Below are 19,929 nucleotides of genomic sequence, written 5' to 3' on the forward strand. Positions count from 1 at the left end.
TCAAGGCATGGGCACATGCATGGAGTGCCATGGCATTTTAATTCCAAAAAATAAAAAAATGATCAGAAGCACATGAGACCTTGGTTCATGCAATGTCATGCCACCAAGATGATGTGGTAAAGAAATTGGCATGTTTGATGAAAGTTTGGACACACACCCCTAACAAACCGAAGCAACTCGCTAGTAGGTTCGTGGTTCCTAGAGGGAACAATGCATGTTTTATGACGAACGGGAGATAGCTTCCTCTTACGGCCTTCAAATTTTTTCCTCCGTTTAACATGCACTAATACAACTGTCATGTGAAATTCTGGAAATTTGTAGGGGTCATCTGACCTTTTAAATACATTTAAGTGATTTTCTAACCATTTAATGACCGTAATTCAAATTTGAACTACATCTACATGCAACGCCTAACCTTAACGGTTTGAAAATCATAGTTTTGTGTACTTGTGTGCGAGTTAATTCCATGTGAAGTAAATTAGAAGGAATTTGCAAACATATTGGTCTCAAGGCATCGGCACATGCAAGGAGTGCCATGGCATTTTAATTCCAAAAAATAAAAAAATGATCAGAAGCACATGAGTCCTTGGTTCATGCAATGTCATGCCACCAAGATGATGTGGTAAAGAAATTGGCATGTTTGATGAAAGTTTGGACACACACCCCTAACAAACCAGAGCAACTCGCTAGTAGGTTCATGGTTCCGAGAGGGAACAATGCATGTTTGATGACGAACGGGAGCTAGCTTCCTCTTACGGCCTTCAAATTTTTTCCTACGTTTAAGGTGCACTAATACAACTGTCATGTAAAAAAATGCAAATTTTTAGGGGTCATCTGACCTTTTAAATAGATTTAAGTGATTTTCTAACCATTTAATGACCGTAATTCAAATTTGAACCACATCTACATGAAACGCCTAACCATAACGGTTTGGAAAATCATATTTTTGTGTAATTTTGTGCGAGTTAATTCCATGTGCAGTAAATTAGAAGGAATTTTCAAACAAATTGGTCTCAAGGCATGGGCACATGCATGGAGTGCCATGGCATATTAATTCGACAAAATAAAAAAATGATCGGAAGCACATGAAACCTTGGTTGATGTAATGTCATGCCACCAAGATGATGTGGTAAAGAAATTGGCATGTTTGATGAAAGTTTTGACACACACCCCTCACAAACCGGAGCAACTGGCTAGAAGGTTCTAGGTTTCGAGAGGGAACATTGCATGTTTGATGACGAACGGGAGATAGCTTCCTCTTACAGCCTTAAAAAAATTTCGTACGTTTAACGTGCACTAATAAAACTGTCATGTGAAAATTTGGAAAATTTTAGGGGTCATTTGACCTTTTATGGACATTTAAGTGATTTTCTAACCACTTAATGACCGTAATTCAAATTTGAACCACATCTACATGAAACGCCTAACCATAACGGTTTGGAAAATCATATTTTTGTGTAATTTTGTGCGAGTTAATTCCATGTGCAGTAAATTAGAAGGAATTTTCAAACATATTGGTCTCAAGGCATGGGCACATGCATGGAGTGCCATGGCAGTTTAATTCCAAAAAATAAAAAAATGATCAGAAGCACATGAAACCTTGGTTGATGTAATGTCATGCCACCAACATGATGTGGTAAAGAAATTGGCATGTTTGATGAAAGGTTGGACACACACCCCTCACAAACCGGAGCAACTCGCTAGAAGGTTCGTGGTTCCGAGAGGGAATAATGCATGTTTGATGACGAACGGGAGATAGCTTCCTCTTACGGCCTTCAAATTTTTTCCTACGTTTAACGTGCACTAATACAACTGTCATGTGAAAAAAATGCAAATTTTTAGGGCTCATCTGACCTTTTAAATACATTTAAGTGATTTTCTAACCATTTAATGACCGTAATTCAAATTTGAACTACATCTACATGCGACGGCTAACCATAACGGTTTTGAAAATCATAGTTTTGTGTAATTGTGTGCGAGTTAATTCCATGTGCAGTAAATGAGAAGGAATTTTCAAACATATTGGTCTCAAGGCATGGGCACATGCATGGAGTGCCATGGCATTTTAATTCCAAAAAATAAAAAAATGATCAGAAGCACATGAGACCTTGGTTCATGCAATGTCATGCCACCAAGATGATGTGGTAAAGAAATTGGCATGTTTGATGAAAGTTTGGACACACACCCCTAACAAACCGAAGCAACTCGCTAGTAGGTTCGTGGTTCCTAGAGGGAACAATGCATGTTTTATGACGAACGGGAGATAGCTTCCTCTTACGGCCTTCAAATTTTTTCCTCCGTTTAACATGCACTAATACAACTGTCATGTGAAATTCTGGAAATTTGTAGGGGTCATCTGACCTTTTAAATACATTTAGGTGATTTTCTAACCATTTAATGACCGTAATTCAAATTTGAACTACATCTACATGCAACGCCTAACCTTAACGGTTTGAAAATCATAGTTTTGTGTACTTGTGTGCGAGTTAATTCCATGTGAAGTAAATTAGAAGGAATTTGCAAACATATTGGTCTCAAGGCATCGGCACATGCAAGGAGTGCCATGGCATTTTAATTCCAAAAAATAAAAAAATGATCAGAAGCACATGAGTCCTTGGTTCATGCAATGTCATGCCACCAAGATGATGTGGTAAAGAAATTGGCATGTTTGATGAAAGTTTGGACACACACCCCTAACAAACCAGAGCAACTCGCTAGTAGGTTCATGGTTCCGAGAGGGAACAATGCATGTTTGATGACGAACGGGAGCTAGCTTCCTCTTACGGCCTTCAAATTTTTTCCTACGTTTAAGGTGCACTAATACAACTGTCATGTAAAAAAATGCAAATTTTTAGGGGTCATCTGACCTTTTAAATAGATTTAAGTGATTTTCTAACCATTTAATGACCGTAATTCAAATTTGAACCACATCTACATGAAACGCCTAACCATAACGGTTTGGAAAATCATATTTTTGTGTAATTTTGTGCGAGTTAATTCCATGTGCAGTAAATTAGAAGGAATTTTCAAACATATTGGTCTCAAGGCATGGGCACATGCATGGAGTGCCATGGCAGTTTAATTCCAAAAAATAAAAAAATGATCAGAAGCACATGAAACCTTGGTTGATGTAATGTCATGCCACCAACATGATGTGGTAAAGAAATTGGCATGTTTGATGAAAGGTTGGACACACACCCCTCACAAACCGGAGCAACTCGCTAGAAGGTTCGTGGTTCCGAGAGGGAACAATGCATGTTTGATGACGAACGGGAGATAGCTTCCGCTTACGGCCTTCAAATTTTTTCCTACGTTTAACGTGCACTAATACAACTGGCATGTAAAAAAATGCAAATTGTTAGGGCTAATCTGACCTTTTAAATACATTTAAGTGATTTTCTAACCATTTAATGGCAGTAATTCAAATTTGAACTACATCTACATGCGACGCCTAACCATAACGGTTTTGAAAATCATAGTTTTGTGTACTTGTGTGCGAGTTAATTCCATGTGCAGTAAATGAGAAGGAATTTTCAAACATATTGGTCTCAAGGCATGGGCACATGCATGGAGTGCCATGGCATTTTAATTCCAAAAAATGAAAAAATGATCAGAAGCACATGAGACCTTGGTTCATGCAATGTCATGCCACCAAGATGATTTGGTAAATAAATTGGCATGTTTGATGAAAGGTTGGACACACACCCCTCACAAACCGGAGCAAGTCGCTAGAAGGTTCGTGGTTCCGAGAGGGAACAATGCATGTTTGATGACGAACGGGAGATAGCTTCCTCTTACGGCCTTCAGATTTTTTCCTACGTTTAACGTGCACTAATACAACTGTCATGTAAAAAAATGCAAATTTTTAGGGCTCATCTGACCTTTTAAATACATTTAAGTGATTTTCTAACCGTTTAATGACTGTAATTAAAATCTGAACTACATCTACATGCGAGGCCTAACCATAACGGTTTTGAAAATCATAGTTTTGTGTACTTGTGTGCGAATTAATTCCATGTGCAGTAAATGAGAAGGAATTTTCAAACATATTGGTCTCAAGGCATGGGCACATGCATGGAGTGCCATGGCATTTTAATTCCAAAAAATAAAAAAATGATCGGAAGCACATGAGACCTTGTTTCATGCAATGTCATGCCACCAAGTTGATGTGGTAAATAAATTGGCAGGTTTGATGAAAGTTTTGACACACACCCCTAACAAACCGGAGCAACTCGCTAGTAGGTTCGTGGTTCCGAGAGGGAACAATGCATGTTTTATGACGAACGGGAGATAGCTTCCTCTTACGGCCTTCAAATTTTTTCCTCCGTTTAACTTGCACTAATACAACTGTTATGTGAAATTTTGGAAATTTTTAGGGGTCATCTGACCTTTTAAATACATTTTAGTGATTTTCTAACCATTTAATGACCATAATTCAAATTTGAACTACATCTACATGCAACGCCTAACCATAACGGTTTTGAAAATCATAGTTTTGTGTACTTGTGTGCGAGTTAATTCCATGTGAAGTAAATTAGAAGGAATTTGCAAACATATTGGTCTCAAGGCATCGGCACATGTAAGGAGTGCCATGGTATTTTAATTCCAAAAAATAAAAAAATGATCAGAAGCACATGAGACATTGGTTCATGCAATGTCATGCCACCAAGATGATGTGGTAAAGAAATTGGCATGTTTGATGAAAGTTTGGACACACACCCCTAACAAACCGGAGCAACTCGCTAGTAGGTTCGTGGTTCCGAGAGGGAACAATGCATGTTTGATGACGAACGGGAGATAGCTTCCTCTTACGGCCTTCAATTTTTTTCCTACGTTTAAGGTGCACTAATACAACTGTCATGTAAAAAAATGCAAATTGTTAGGGCTCATCTGACCTTTTAAATACATTTAAGTGATTTTGTAACCATTTAATGACAGTAATTCAAATTTGAACTACATCTACATGCGACGCCTAACCATAACGGTTTTGAAAATCATAGTTTTGTGTACTTGTGTGCGAGTTAATTCCATGTGCAGTAAATGAGAAGGAATTTTCAAACATATTGGTCTCAAGGCATGGGCACATGCATGGAGTGCCATGGCATTTTAATTCCAAAAAATAAAAAAATGATCAGAAGCACATGAGACCTTGGTTCATGCAATGTCATGCCACCAAGATGATGTGGTAAAGAAATTGGCATGTTTGATGAAAGTTTGGACACACACCCCTAACAAACCGGAGCAACTCGCTAGTAGGTTCGTGGTTCCGAGAGGGAACAATGCATGTTTTATGACGCACGGGAGATAGCTTCCTCTTACGGCCTTCAAATTTTTTCCTACGTTTAACGTGCACTAATACAACTGTCATGTAAAAAACTACAAATTTTTAGGGCTCATCTGACCTTTTAAATACATTTAAGTGATTTTCTAACCATTTAATGACCGTAATTAAAATCTGAACTACATCTACATGCGACGCCTAACCATAACGGTTTTGAAAATCATAGTTTTGTGTACTTGTGTGCGAGTTAATTCCATGTGCAGTACATGAGAAGGAATTTTCAAACATATTGGTCTCAAGGCATGGGCACATGCATGGAGTGCCATGGCATTTTAATTCCAAAAAATAAAAAAATGATCGGAAGCACATGAGACCTTGGTTCATGCAATGTCATGCCACCAAGTTGATGTGGTAAATAAATTGGCAGGTTTGATGAAAGTTTTGACACACACCCCTAACAAACCGGAGCAACTCGCTAGTAGGTTCGTGGTTCCGAGAGGGAACAATGCATGTTTTATGACGAACGGGAGATAGCTTCCTCTTACGGCCTTCAAATTTTTTCCTCCGTTTAACTTGCACTAATACAACTGTTATGTGAAATTTTGGAAATTTTTAGGGGCCATCTGACCTTTTAAATACATTTAAGTGATTTTCTAACCATTTAATGACCGTAATTCAAATTTGAACTACATCTACATGCAACGCCTAACCATAACGGTTTTGAAAATCATAGTTTTGTGTACTTGTGTGCGAGTTAATTCCATGTGAAGTAAATTAGAAGGAATTTGCAAACATATTGGTCTCAAGGCATCGACACATGCAAGGAGTGCCATGGCATTTTAATTCCAAAAAATAAAAAAATGATCAGAAGCACATGAGACCTTGGTTCATGCAATGTCATGCCACCAAGATGATGTGGTAAAGAAATTGGCATGTTTGATGAAAGTTTGGACACACACCCCTAACAAACCGGAGCAACTCGCTAGTAGGTTCGTGGTTCCGAGAGGGAACAATGCATGTTTGATGACGAACGGGAGATAGCTTCCTCTTACGGCCTACTATTTTTTTCCTACGTTTAAGGTGCACTAATACAACTGTCATGTAAAAAAATGCAAATTGTTAGGGCTCATCTGACCTTTTAAATACATTTAAGTGATTTTCTAACCATTTAATGACAGTAATTCAAATTTGAACTACATCTACATGCGACGCCTAACCATAACGGTTTTGAAAATCATAGTTTTGTGTACTTGTGTGCGAGTTAATTCCATGTGCAGTAAATGAGAAGGAATTTTCAAACATATTGGTCTCAAGGCATGGGCACATGCATGGAGTGCCATGGCATTTTAATTCCAAAAAATAAAAAAATGATCAGAAGCACATGAGACCTTGGTTCATGCAATGTCATGCCACCAAGATGATGTGGTAAAGAAATTGGCATGTTTGATGAAAGTTTGGACACACACCCCTAACAAACCGGAGCAACTCGCTAGTAGGTTCGTGGTTCCGAGAGGGAACAATGCATGTTTTATGACGCATGGGAGATAGCTTCCTCTTACAGCCTTCAAATTTTTTTCCTACGTTTAACGTGCACTAATACAACTGTCATGTAAAAAATGCAAATTTTTAGGGCTCATCTGACCTTTTAAATACATTTAAGTGATTTTCTAACCATTTAATGACCGTAATTAAAATCTGAACTACATCTACATGCGACGCCTAACCATAACGGTTTTGAAAATCATAGTTTTGTGTACTTGTGTGCGAGTTAATTCCATGTGCAGTAAATGAGAAGGAATTTTCAAACATATTGGTCTCAAGGCATGGGCACATGCATGGAGTGCCATGGCATTTTAATTCCAAAAAATAAAAAAATGATCAGAAGCACATGAGACCTTGGTTCATGCAATGTCATGATACCAAGATGATGTGGTAAAGAAATTGGCATGTTTGATGAAAGTTTGGACACACACCCCTAACAAACCGGAGCAACTCGCTAGTAGGTTCGTGGTTCCGAGAGGGAACAATGCATGTTTTATGACGCACGGGAGATAGCTTCCTCTTACGGCCTTCAAATTTTTTCCTACGTTTAACGTGCACTAATACAACTGTCATGTAAAAAAATGCAAATTTTTAGGGCTCATCTGACCTTTTAAATACATTTAAGTGATTTTCTAACCATTTAATGACCGTAATTAAAATCTGAACTACATCTACATGCGACGCCTAACCATAACGGTTTTGAAAATCATAGTTTTGTGTACTTGTGTGCGAGTTAATTCCATGTGCAGTAAATGAGAAGGAATTTTCAAACATATTGGTCTCAAGGCATGGGCACATGCATGGAGTGCCATGGCATTTTAATTCCAAAAAATAAAAAAATGATCGGAAGCACATGAGACCTTGGTTCATGCAATGTCATGCCACCAAGTTGATGTGGTAAATAAATTGGCATGTTTGATGAAAGTTTTGACACACACCCCTAACAAACCGGAGCAACTCGCTAGTAGGTTCGTGGTTCCGAGAGGGAACAATGCATGTTTGATGACGAACGGGAGATAGCTTCCTCTTACGGCCTTCAAATTTTTTCGTACGTTTAACGTGCACTAATACAACTGTCATGTAAAAAAAAGCAAATTTTTAGGGCTCATCTGACCTTTTAAATACATTTAAGTGATTTTCTAACCATTTAATGACCGTAATTAAAATCTGAACTACATCTACATGCAACGCCTAACCATAACGGTTTTGAAAATCATAGTTTTGTGTACTTGTGTGCGAGTTAATTCCATGTGCAGTAAATGAGAAGGAATTTTCAAACATATTGGTCTCAAGGCATGGGCACATGCATGGAGTGCCATGGCATTTTAATTCCAAAAAATAAAAAAATGATCGGAAGCACATGAGACCTTGGTTCATGCAATGTCATGCCACCAAGTTGATGTGGTAAATAAATTGGCAGGTTTGATGAAAGTTTGGACACACACCCCTAACAAATCGGAGCAACTCGCTAGTAGGTTCGTGGTTCCGAGAGGGAACAATGCATGTTTTATGACGAACGGGAGATAGCTTCCTCTTACGGCCTTCAAATTTTTTCCTCCGTTTAACTTGCACTAATACAACTGTTATGTGAAATTTTGGAAATTTTTAGGGGTCATCTGCCCTTTTAAATACATTTAAGTGATTTTCTAACCATTTAATGACCGTAATTCAAATTTGAACTACATCTACATGCAACGCCTAACCATAACGGTTTTGAAAATCATAGTTTTGTGTACTTGTGTGCGAGTTAATTCCATGTGAAGTAAATTAGAAGGAATTTGCAAACATATTGGTCTCAAGGCATCGGCACATGCAAGGAGTGCCATGGCATTTTAATTCCAAAAAATAAAAAAATGATCAGAAGCACATGAGACCTTGGTTCATGCAATGTCATGCCACCAAGATGATGTGGTAAAGAAATTGGCATGTTTGATGAAAGTTTGGACACACACCCCTAACAAACCGGAGCAACTCGCTAGTAGGTTCGTGGTTCCGAGAGGGAACAATGCATGTTTGATGACGAACGGGAGATAGCTTCCTCTTACGGCCTTCAAATTTTTTCCTACGTTTAAGGTGCACTAATACAACTCTCATGTAAAAAAATGCAAATTGTTAGGGCTCATCTGACCTTTTAAATACATTTAAGTGATTTTCTAACCATTTAATGACAGTAATTCAAATTTGAACTACATCTACATGCGACGCCTAACCATAACGGTTTTGAAAATCATAGTTTTGTGTACTTGTGTGCGAGTTAATTCCATGTGCAGTAAATGAGAAGGAATTTTCAAACATATTGGTCTCAAGGCATGGGCACATGCATGGAGTGCCATGGCATTTTAATTCCAAAAAATAAAAAAATGATCAGAAGCACATGAGACCTTGGTTCATGCAATGTCATGCCACCAAGATGATGTGGTAAAGAAATTGGCATGTTTGATGAAAGTTTGGACACACACCCCTAACAAACCGGAGCAACTCGCTAGTAGGTTCGTGGTTCCGAGAGGGAACAATGCATGTTTGATGACGAACGGGAGATAGCTTCCTCTTACGGCCTTGAAATTTTTTCCTACGTTTAAGGTGCACTAATACAACTGTCATGTAAAAAAATGCAAATTGTTAGGGCCCATCTGACCTTTTAAATACATTTAAGTGATTTTCTAACCATTTAATGACAGTAATTCAAATTTGAACTACATCTACATGCGACGCCTAACCATAACGGTTTTGAAAATCATAGTTTTGTGTACTTGTGTGCGAGTTAATTCCATGTGCAGTAAATGAGAAGGAATTTTCAAACATATTGGTCTCAAGGCATGGGCACATGCATGGAGTGCCATGGCATTTTAATTCCAAAAAATAATAAAATGATCAGAAGCACATGAGACCTTGGTTCATGCAATGTCATGCCACCAAGATGATGTGGTAAAGAAATTGGCATGTTTGATGAAAGTTTGGACACACACCCCTAACAAACCGGAGCAACTCGCTAGTAGGTTCGTGGTTCCGAGAGGGAACAATGCATGTTTTATGACGCACGGGAGATAGCTTCCTCTTACGGCCTTCAAATTTTTCCTACGTTTAATGTGCACTAATACAACTGTCGTGTAAAAAAATGCAAATTTTTAGGGCTCATCTGACCTTTTAAATACATTTAAGTGATTTTCTAACCATTTAATGACCGTAATTAAAATCTGAACTACATCTACATGCGACGCCTAACCATAACGGTTTTGAAAATCATAGTTTTGTGTACTTGTGTGCGAGTTAATTCCATGTGCAGTAAATGAGAAGGAATTTTCAAACATATTGGTCTCAAGGCATGGGCACATGCATGGAGTGCCATGGCATTTTAATTCCAAAAAATAAAAAAATGATCGGAAGCACATGAGACCTTGGTTCATGCAATGTCATGCCACCAAGTTGATGTGGTAAATAAATTGGCATGTTTGATGAAAGTTTTGACACACACCCCTAACAAACCGGAGCAACTCGCTAGTAGGTTCGTGGTTCCGAGAGGGAACAATGCATGTTTGATGACGAACGGGAGATAGCTTCCTCTTACGGCCTTCAAATTTTTTCCTACGTTTAACGTGCACTAATACAACTGTCATGTAAAAAACATGCAAATTTTTAGGGCTCATCTGACCTTTTAAATATATTTAAGTGATTTTCTAACCATTTAATGACCGTAATTAATATCTGAACTACATCTACATGCGACGCCTAACCATAACGGTTTTGAAAATCATAGTTTTGTGTACTTGTGTACGAGTTAATTCCATGTGCAGTAAATGAGAAGGAATTTTCAAACATATTGGTCTCAAGGCATGGGCACATGCATGGAGTGCCATGGCATTTTAATTCCAAAAAATAAAAAAATGATCGGAAGCACATGAGACCTTGGTTCATGCAATGTCATGCCACCAAGTTGATGTGGTAAATAAATTTGTCAGGTTTGATGAAAGTTTTGACACACACCCCTAACAAACCGGAGCAACTCGCTAGTAGGTTCGTGGTTCCGAGAGGGAACAATGCATGTTTTATGACGAACGGGAGATAGCTTCCTCTTACGGCCTTCAAATTTTTTCCTCCGTTTAACTTGCACTAATACAAATGTTATGTGAAATTTTGGAAATTTTTAGGGGTCATCTGACCTTTTAAATACATTTAAGTGATTTTCTAACCATTTAATGACCGTAATTCAAATTTGAACTACATCTACATGCAACGCCTAACCATAACGGTTTTGAAAATCATAGTTTTGTGTACTTGTGTGCGAGTTAATTCCATGTGAAGTAAATTAGAAGGAATTTGCAAACATATTGGTCTCAAGGCATCGGCACATGCAAGGAGTGCCATGGCATTTTAATTCCAAAAAATAAAAAAATGATCAGAAGCACATGAGACCTTGGTTCATGCAATGTCATGCCACCAAGATGATGTGGTAAAGAAATTGGCATGTTTGATGAAAGTTTGGACACACACCCCTAACAAACCGGAGCAACTCGCTAGTAGGTTCGTGGTTCCGAGAGGGAACAATGCATGTTTGATGACGAACGGGAGATAGCTTCCTCTTACGGCCTTGAAATTTTTTCCTACGTTTAAGGTGCACTAATACAACTGTCATGTAAAAAAATGCAAATTGTTAGGGCTCATCTGACCTTTTAAACACATTTAAGTGATTTTCTAACCATTTAATGACAGTAATTCAAATTTGAACTACATCTACATGCGACGCCTAACCATAACGGTTTTGAAAATCATAGTTTTGTGTACTTGTGTGCGAGTTAATTCCATGTGCAGTAAATGAGAAGGAATTTTCAAACATATTGGTCTCAAGGCATGGGCACATGCATGGAGTGCCATGGCATTTTAATTCCAAAAAATAAAAAAATGATCAGAAGCACATGAGACCTTGGTTCATGCAATGTCATGCCACCAAGATGATGTGGTAAAGAAATTGGCATGTTTGATGAAAGTTTGGACACACACCCCTAACAAACCGGAGCAACTCGCTAGTAGGTTCGTGGTTCCGAGAGGGAACAATGCATGTTTGATGACGAACGGGAGATAGCTTCCTCTTACGGCCTTGAAATTTTTTCCTACGTTTAAGGTGCACTAATACAACTGTCATGTAAAAAAATGCAAATTGTTAGGGCTCATCTGACCTTTTAAATACATTTAAGTGATTTTCTAACCATTTAATGACAGTAATTCAAATTTGAACTACATCTACATGCGACGCCTAACCATAACGGTTTTGAAAATCATAGTTTTGTGTACTTATGTGCGAGTTAATTCCATGTGCAGTAAATGAGAAGGAATTTTCAAACATATTGGTCTCAAGGCATGGGCACATGCATGGAGTGCCATGGCATTTTAATTCCAAAAAATAATAAAATGATCAGAAGCACATGAGACCTTGGTTCATGCAATGTCATGCCACCAAGATGATGTGGTAAAGAAATTGGCATGTTTGATGAAATTTTGGACACACACCCCTAACAAACCGGAGCAACTCGCTAGTAGGTTCGTGGTTCCGAGAGGGAACAATGCATGTTTTATGACGCACGGGAGATAGCTTCCTCTTACGGCCTTCAAATTTTTTCCTACGTTTAACGTGCATTAATACAACTGTAATGTAAAAAAATGCAAATTTTTAGGGCTCATCTGACCTTTTAAATACATTTAAGTGATTTTCTAACCATTTAATGACCGTAATTAAAATCTGAACTACATCTACATGCGACGCCTAACCATAACGGTTTTGAAAATCATAGTTTTGTGTACTTGTGTGCGAGTTAATTCCATGTGCAGTAAATGAGAAGGAATTTTCAAACATATTGGTCTCAAGGCATGGGCACATGCATGGAGTGCCATGGCATTTTAATTCCAAAAAATAAAAAAATGATCGGAAGCACATGAGACCTTGGTTCATGCAATGTCATGCCACCAAGTTGATGTGGTAAATAAATTGGCATGTTTGATGAAAGTTTTGACACACACCCCTAACAAACCGGAGCAACTCGCTAGTAGGTTCGTGGTTCCGAGAGGGAACAATGCATGTTTGATGACGAACGGGAGATAGCTTCCTCTTACGGCCTTCAAATTTTTTCCTACGTTTAACGTGCACTAATACAACTGTCATGTAAAAAACATGCAAATTTTTAGGGCTCATCTGACCTTTTAAATACATTTAAGTGATTTTCTAACCATTTAATGACCGTAATTAATATCTGAACTACATCTAGATGCGACGCCTAACCATAACGGTTTTGAAAATCATAGTTTTGTGTACTTGTGTACGAGTTAATTCCATGTGCAGTAAATGAGAAGGAATTTTCAAACATATTGGTCTCAAGGCATGGGCACATGCATGGAGTGCCATGGCATTTTAATTCCAAAAAATAAAAAAATGATCGGAAGCACATGAGACCTTGGTTCATGCAATGTCATGCCACCAAGTTGATGTGGTAAATAAATTTGTCAGGTTTGATGAAAGTTTTGACACACACCCCTAACAAACCGGAGCAACTCGCTAGTAGGTTCGTGGTTCCGAGAGGGAACAATGCATGTTTTATGACGAACGGGAGATAGCTTCCTCTTACGGCCTTCAAATTTTTTCCTCCGTTTAACTTGCACTAATACAAATGTTATGTGAAATTTTGGAAATTTTTAGGGGTCATCTGACCTTTTAAATACATTTAAGTGATTTTCTAACCATTTAATGACCGTAATTCAAATTTGAACTACATCTACATGCAACGCCTAACCATAACGGTTTTGAAAATCATAGTTTTGTGTACTTGTGTGCGAGTTAATTCCATGTGAAGTAAATTAGAAGGAATTTGCAAACATATTGGTCTCAAGGCATCGGCACATGCAAGGAGTGCCATGGCATTTTAATTCCAAAAAATAAAAAAATGATCAGAAGCACATGAGACCTTGGTTCATGCAATGTCATGCCACCAAGATGATGTGGTAAAGAAATTGGCATGTTTGATGAAAGTTTGGACACACACCCCTAACAAACCGGAGCAACTCGCTAGTAGGTTCGTGGTTCCGAGAGGGAACAATGCATGTTTGATGACGAACGGGAGATAGCTTCCTCTTACGGCCTTGAAATTTTTTCCTACGTTTAAGGTGCACTAATACAACTGTCATGTAAAAAAATGCAAATTGTTAGGGCTCATCTGACCTTTTAAACACATTTAAGTGATTTTCTAACCATTTAATGACAGTAATTCAAATTTGAACTACATCTACATGCGACGCCTAACCATAACGGTTTTGAAAATCATAGTTTTGTGTACTTGTGTGCGAGTTAATTCCATGTGCAGTAAATGAGAAGGAATTTTCAAACATATTGGTCTCAAGGCATGGGCACATGCATGGAGTGCCATGGCATTTTAATTCCAAAAAATAAAAAAATGATCAGAAGCACATGAGACCTTGGTTCATGCAATGTCATGCCACCAAGATGATGTGGTAAAGAAATTGGCATGTTTGATGAAAGTTTGGACACACACCCCTAACAAACCGGAGCAACTCGCTAGTAGGTTCGTGGTTCCGAGAGGGAACAATGCATGTTTGATGACGAACGGGAGATAGCTTCCTCTTACGGCCTTGAAATTTTTTCCTACGTTTAAGGTGCACTAATACAACTGTCATGTAAAAAAATGCAAATTGTTAGGGCTCATCTGACCTTTTAAATACATTTAAGTGATTTTCTAACCATTTAATGACAGTAATTCAAATTTGAACTACATCTACATGCGACGCCTAACCATAACGGTTTTGAAAATCATAGTTTTGTGTACTTATGTGCGAGTTAATTCCATGTGCAGTAAATGAGAAGGAATTTTCAAACATATTGGTCTCAAGGCATGGGCACATGCATGGAGTGCCATGGCATTTTAATTCCAAAAAATAATAAAATGATCAGAAGCACATGAGACCTTGGTTCATGCAATGTCATGCCACCAAGATGATGTGGTAAAGAAATTGGCATGTTTGATGAAATTTTGGACACACACCCCTAACAAACCGGAGCAACTCGCTAGTAGGTTCGTGGTTCCGAGAGGGAACAATGCATGTTTTATGACGCACGGGAGATAGCTTCCTCTTACGGCCTTCAAATTTTTTCCTACGTTTAACGTGCATTAATACAACTGTAATGTAAAAAAATGCAAATTTTTAGGGCTCATCTGACCTTTTAAATACATTTAAGTGATTTTCTAACCATTTAATGACCGTAATTAAAATCTGAACTACATCTACATGCGACGCCTAACCATAACGGTTTTGAAAATCATAGTTTTGTGTACTTGTGTGCGAGTTAATTCCATGTGCAGTAAATGAGAAGGAATTTTCAAACATATTGGTCTCAAGGCATGGGCACATGCATGGAGTGCCATGGCATTTTAATTCCAAAAAATAAAAAAATGATCGGAAGCACATGAGACCTTGGTTCATGCAATGTCATGCCACCAAGTTGATGTGGTAAATAAATTGGCATGTTTGATGAAAGTTTTGACACACACCCCTAACAAACCGGAGCAACTCGCTAGTAGGTTCGTGGTTCCGAGAGGGAACAATGCATGTTTGATGACGAACGGGAGATAGCTTCCTCTTACGGCCTTCAAATTTTTTCCTACGTTTAACGTGCACTAATACAACTGTCATGTAAAAAAATGCAAATTTTTAGGGCTCATCTGACCTTTTAAATACATTTAAGTGATTTTCTAACCATTTAATGACCGTAATTAATATCTGAACTACATCTACATGCGACGCCTAACCATAACGGTTTTGAAAATCATAGTTTTGTGTACTTGTGTACGAGTTAATTCCATGTGCAGTAAATGAGAAGGAATTTTCAAACATATTGGTCTCAAGGCATGGGCACATGCATGGAGTGCCATGGCATTTTAATTCCAAAAAATAAAAAAATGATCGGAAGCACATGAGACCTTGGTTCATGCAATGTCATGCCACCAAGTTGATGTGGTAAATAAATTTGTCAGGTTTGATGAAAGTTTTGACACACACCCCTAACAAACCGGAGCAACTCGCTAGTAGGTTCGTGGTTCCGAGAGGGAACAATGCATGTTTTATGACGAACGGGAGATAGCTTCCTCTTACGGCCTTCAAATTTTTTCCTCCGTTTAACTTGCACTAATACAAATGTTATGTGAAATTTTGGAAATTTTTAGGGGTCATCTGACCTTTTAAATACATTTAAGTGATTTTCTAACCATTTAATGACCGTAATTCAAATTTGAACTACATCTACATGCAACGCCTAACCATAACGGTTTTGAAAATCATAGTTTTGTGTACTTGTGTGCGAGTTAATTCCATGTGAAGTAAATTAGAAGGAATTTGCAAACATATTGGTCTCAAGGCATCGGCACATGCAAGGAGTGCCATGGCATTTTAATTCCAAAAAATAAAAAAATGATCAGAAGCACATGAGACCTTGGTTCATGCAATGTCATGCCACCAAGATGATGTGGTAAAGAAATTGGCATGTTTGATGAAAGTTTGGACACACACCCCTAACAAACCGGAGCAACTCGCTAGTAGGTTCGTGGTTCCGAGAGGGAACAATGCATGTTTGATGACGAACGGGAGATAGCTTCCTCTTACGGCCTTCAAATTTTTTCCTACGTTTAAGGTGCACTAATACAACTGTCATGTAAAAAAATGCAAATTGTTAGGGCTCATCTGACCTTTTAAACACATTTAAGTGATTTTCTAACCATTTAATGACAGTAATTCAAATTTGAACTACATCTACATGCGACGCCTAACCATAACGGTTTTGAAAATCATAGTTTTGTGTACTTGTGTGCGAGTTAATTCCATGTGCAGTAAATGAGAAGGAATTTTCAAACATATTGGTCTCAAGGCATGGGCACATGCATGGAGTGCCATGGCATTTTAATTCCAAAAAATAAAAAAATGATCAGAAGCACATGAGACCTTGGTTCATGCAATGTCATGCCACCAAGATGATGTGGTAAAGAAATTGGCATGTTTGATGAAAGTTTGGACACACACCCCTAACAAACCGGAGCAACTCGCTAGTAGGTTCGTGGTTCCGAGAGGGAACAATGCATGTTTGATGACGAACGGGAGATAGCTTCCTCTTACGGCCTTGAAATTTTTTCCTACGTTTAAGGTGCACTAATACAACTGTCATGTAAAAAAATGCAAATTGTTAGGGCTCATCTGACCTTTTAAATACATTTAAGTGATTTTCTAACCATTTAATGACAGTAATTCAAATTTGAACTACATCTACATGCGACGCCTAACCATAACGGTTTTGAAAATCATAGTTTTGTGTACTTATGTGCGAGTTAATTCCATGTGCAGTAAATGAGAAGGAATTTTCAAACATATTGGTCTCAAGGCATGGGCACATGCATGGAGTGCCATGGCATTTTAATTCCAAAAAATAATAAAATGATCAGAAGCACATGAGACCTTGGTTCATGCAATGTCATGCCACCAAGATGATGTGGTAAAGAAATTGGCATGTTTGATGAAATTTTGGACACACACCCCTAACAAACCGGAGCAACTCGCTAGTAGGTTCGTGGTTCCGAGAGGGAACAATGCATGTTTTATGACGCACGGGAGATAGCTTCCTCTTACGGCCTTCAAATTTTTTCCTACGTTTAACGTGCATTAATACAACTGTAATGTAAAAAAATGCAAATTTTTAGGGCTCATCTGACCTTTTAAATACATTTAAGTGATTTTCTAACCATTTAATGACCGTAATTAAAATCTGAACTACATCTACATGCGACGCCTAACCATAACGGTTTTGAAAATCATAGTTTTGTGTACTTGTGTGCGAGTTAATTCCATGTGCAGTAAATGAGAAGGAATTTTCAAACATATTGGTCTCAAGGCATGGGCACATGCATGGAGTGCCATGGCATTTTAATTCCAAAAAATAAAAAAATGATCGGAAGCACATGAGACCTTGGTTCATGCAATGTCATGCCACCAAGTTGATGTGGTAAATAAATTGGCATGTTTGATGAAAGTTTTGACACACACCCCTAACAAACCGGAGCAACTCGCTAGTAGGTTCGTGGTTCCGAGAGGGAACAATGCATGTTTGATGACGAACGGGAGATAGCTTCCTCTTACGGCCTTCAAATTTTTTCCTACGTTTAACGTGCACTAATACAACTGTCATGTAAAAAAATGCAAATTTTTAGGGCTCATCTGACCTTTTAAATACATTTAAGTGATTTTCTAACCATTTAATGACCGTAATTAATATCTGAACTACATCTACATGCGACGCCTAACCATAACGGTTTTGAAAATCATAGTTTTGTGTACTTGTGTACGAGTTAATTCCATGTGCAGTAAATGAGAAGGAATTTTCAAACATATTGGTCTCAAGGCATGGGCACATGCATGGAGTGCCATGGCATTTTAATTCCAAAAAATAAAAAAATGATCGGAAGCACATGAGACCTTGGTTCATGCAATGTCATGCCACCAAGTTGATGTGGTAAATAAATTTGTCAGGTTTGATGAAAGTTTTGACACACACCCCTAACAAACCGGAGCAACTCGCTAGTAGGTTCGTGGTTCCGAGAGGGAACAATGCATGTTTTATGACGAACGGGAGATAGCTTCCTCTTACGGCCTTCAAATTTTTTCCTCCGTTTAACTTGCACTAATACAAATGTTATGTGAAATTTTGGAAATTTTTAGGGGTCATCTGACCTTTTAAATACATTTAAGTGATTTTCTAACCATTTAATGACCGTAATTCAAATTTGAACTACATCTACATGCAACGCCTAACCATAACGGTTTTGAAAATCATAGTTTTGTGTACTTGTGTGCGAGTTAATTCCATGTGAAGTAAATTAGAAGGAATTTGCAAACATATTGGTCTCAAGGCATCGGCACATGCAAGGAGTGCCATGGCATTTTAATTCCAAAAAATAAAAAAATGATCAGAAGCACATGAGACCTTGGTTCATGCAATGTCATGCCACCAAGATGATGTGGTAAAGAAATTGGCATGTTTGATGAAAGTTTGGACACACACCCCTAACAAACCGGAGCAACTCGCTAGTAGGTTCGTGGTTCCGAGAGGGAACAATGCATGTTTGATGACGAACGGGAGATAGCTTCCTCTTACGGCCTTGAAATTTTTTCCTACGTTTAAGGTGCAGTAATACAACTGTCATGTAAAAAAATGCAAATTGTTAGGGCTCATCTGACCTTTTAAACACATTTAAGTGATTTTCTAACCATTTAATGACAGTAATTCAAATTTGAACTACATCTACATGCGACGCCTAACCATAACGGTTTTGAAAATCATAGTTTTGTGTACTTGTGTGCGAGTTAATTCCATGTGCAGTAAATGAGAAGGAATTTTCAAACATATTGGTCTCAAGGCATGGGCACATGCATGGAGTGCCATGGCATTTTAATTCCAAAAAATAAAAAAATGATCAGAAGCACATGAGACCTTGGTTCATGCAATATCATGCCACCAAGATGATGTGGTAAAGAAATTGGCATGTTTGATGAAAGTTTGGACACACACCCCTAACAAACCGGAGCAACTCGCTAGTAGGTTCGTGGTTCCGAGAGGGAACAATGCATGTTTTATGACGCACGGGAGATAGCTACCTCTTACGGCCTTCAAATTTTTTCCTCCGTTTAACGTGCACTAATACAACTGTCATGTGAAATTTTGGAAATTTGTAGGGGTCATCTGACCTTTTAAATACATTTAAGTGATTTTCTAACCATTTAATGACCGTAATTCAAATTTGAACTACATCTACATGCAACGCCTAACCATAACGGTTTGGAAAATCATAGATTTCTGTACTTTTGTGCGAGTTAATTCCATGTGCAGTAAATTAGAAGGAATTTTCAAACATATTGGTCTCAAGGCATGGGCACATGCAAGGAGTGCCATGGCATTTTAATTCCAAAAAATAAAAAAATGATCAGAAGCACATGAGACCTTGGTTCATGCAATGTCATGCCACCAAGATGATGTGGTATAGAAATTGGCATGTTTGATGAAATTTGGACAC

This window comes from Aegilops tauschii, chromosome 2 (genome assembly GCF_002575655.3).
Source record: "Aegilops tauschii subsp. strangulata cultivar AL8/78 chromosome 2, Aet v6.0, whole genome shotgun sequence".
Lineage (NCBI taxonomy): Eukaryota > Viridiplantae > Streptophyta > Magnoliopsida > Poales > Poaceae > Aegilops > Aegilops tauschii.